This window comes from Topomyia yanbarensis, chromosome 3 (assembly GCF_030247195.1).
Source record: "Topomyia yanbarensis strain Yona2022 chromosome 3, ASM3024719v1, whole genome shotgun sequence".
NCBI lineage: Eukaryota > Metazoa > Arthropoda > Insecta > Diptera > Culicidae > Topomyia > Topomyia yanbarensis.
In genome coordinates, this window is record NC_080672.1 from 67,323,485 (window position 1) to 67,326,095 (window position 2,611).

A 2,611-nucleotide genomic window follows, 5' to 3' on the forward strand; every position below is an offset into this window, starting at 1 on the left:
GTTTTTGGTCGAACAACGCGGAAAATGATGAGTGAATAATGTGAGCACATCGCAGAACAAAATGAGATCACGATCGTATTCCATTCAGCACGGTTTGGTGGGTTTGTGTTTGGTCGGATGTGAGTTTCGGATGTTAGACTAATCGGGCACTCTGATGATTGCTATCTCAGCGACCTTTGGATCGGTTCCCTAAGCATATACCTTAACTTGGCTAATTGGATGAATATGGAATGTAAATTTGGAACGTCACTCTATTCTTTACAAGTTATAGGGTGTTGCGCTTATTTTCACAATATTTCTATGATAAACCTACCTATTTAAACCTGTTGGTTGGAGCAGTGTCCGCCATCAGCGCATTGGCTCAAAAGCTGTACACACACGTTTTCCTACTATAAAAAAATCTTTTTTCGTTATTTACCGTCCGATTTCTGCACTAATACCGGAGTTGCAATCAAGCTAAGTTCAAGCTATAACTAAAAAAATGAACTAAGGAAAACTGAAACTGTTAATTGAAGTATAAATAAGAAGCAACACTCCCGATAGCCGGCTGTCCGGAGTTTAAGTTGCTGGATGAAAATTCTCAGAAATTGATCGCTATCAACCTCCGTGCATATTGCTAAGAACATAGTGTCTACCAAGATATACCTTCTGATCTTTTTCCTTCCTACACAATGTTGTTCCTATGATGCTTGTGGAGATGCAGTCTCGGTCTCTATCAACAGCGAGTGTCGTGCTAACATTCCTTTCTTTCCTCGGCAGAACAGCTTTGGTGGTGACCGGCGTCGTTTTATGAATATGTTAAGTTAGTGAAACAGTCAGTCTCTACGCATCGCTCGATCGAGATAGAAGTGTTTTGTATTCGGTCTGTTGGAAAAAGAACAGTGCAGTAATCCGCGTTCAAGGTTATTTTGCCATTCTTTGCCTCTTCGAGGTTTGGACTTTTATTTTCTTTTGTGCGTGTGTTAACCGTTAGGCCACATTCCTCAACCTTTTGTTCGTAAAGCGAGGATTGAACAATAACCAGCTATTTAAGCTGGACTGGTGCGTCGTGGGAAACGAGTATACAGATAAGTGAAATCCACCTTTTTGATACATTTACGGCTTTTTCCCGTCTGCGCGGGTGCTGACCCCGTGCGTTGACGGTGTCGACGGCTTCCTCCCCGGATGGCCAAATGGAGATCGAGTCGACTCCTAAGGCTCTCCCCCGACCCAAACAATATCCAGAGCTCTCGACCGGTCCCTTTGTGATCTTCTTTCGGCCCAAAACAAAATCGCTGAATCTATTACAGATTTCAAAAGACCTGACGGAACGGTTCTCGGCTGTGACCGAAATAAAAAAGGTCCGCTCAGACAGGCTGAGGGTCGTGCTGACTAACTCAAAGCAGGCAAACGATATTGTTTGCTGCGAGCACTTTACGAAGGACTATCACGTGTATATTCCAGCTGTAAAAGTACAGTCTGAAGGCGTTGTCACCGATGACAGTTTGACATGCGAGGATCTGCTGCAGTACGGGGTTGGCAGTTTTAGAGACCGCATACTTCAGCCAGTGAAAATACTCGAGTGCAAGCGTTTGCACTCAGTAGTAGTTGCGGGGGATGGTTCAAAAACGTACCCCCAATCAAACTCTTATCGGTTGACCTTCGCTGGTACCGCTTTGCCAAATTACGTCCTCTTGCACAAGGTTCGTCTGCCTGTGCGTCTGTTTGTGCCGCGGGTCATGAATTGCACAAAGTGTAAACAATTGGGTCACACAGCCACCCATTGTAGCAATAAGGCCCGCTGTGAAAAATGCGGGGAGAATCATCTAGATGATTCGTGCAGTAAGAATGCTGAGAAGTGTCCTTACTGTGCAGAGAATCTGCATGATATCTCGGCATGTCCCGCGTACAAACTACGCGGGGATAAACTAAAACGTTCCCTTGCGGGACGATCCGAACGTTCTTTCGCAGAAATGCTAAAGAAAGCTACACCACCAACCTCAACAAACATCTATGCTCACTTGCCTCCTAACGAGGGCGAGGCTGATGACCCACAAGAGGGAACATCTACTAGGGCGCCTAGAAGTTATAGGAAGAGGAGGAACATTTCCTCTCCTAAAGTTCGTTGTAAAGGCCAGAAGGTATCCCTTGACGGGACTCCGAAAGTCACATCTATTGGAAGTGTTGCAACCAAACCGAAGTAATTAGCTCCTGGTCTTGGATGATTAAACTCAGAGAAGGAGTTCCCAGCACTTCCCGGAACATCAAAAATCCCAAGTGTTCCTCTGTTTCAGTTCGAGAATAATCGCGGCACTGGAATTATCAAACTCTCGGACATTGTGGACTGGATAATAAAAACTTTCAATATAACTGATCCTATTAAAAGTCTTATGTTAGCTTTTCTCCCTACAGTAAGAACATTTTTGAAGCAGTTGACTGCTAAATGGCCCCTCCTTTCAGCGATTGTATCCTTCGATGGCTAACTCATCGAACGAGGTCACGGATTTGATCACTGTTCTACAGTGGAATTGCAGAAGTATCATCCCGAAAATCGATTCCTTCAAAATTTTAATAAATAATTTGAGTTGCGATGCATTTGCATTATGTGAAACTTGGTTAACTTCCGACATAG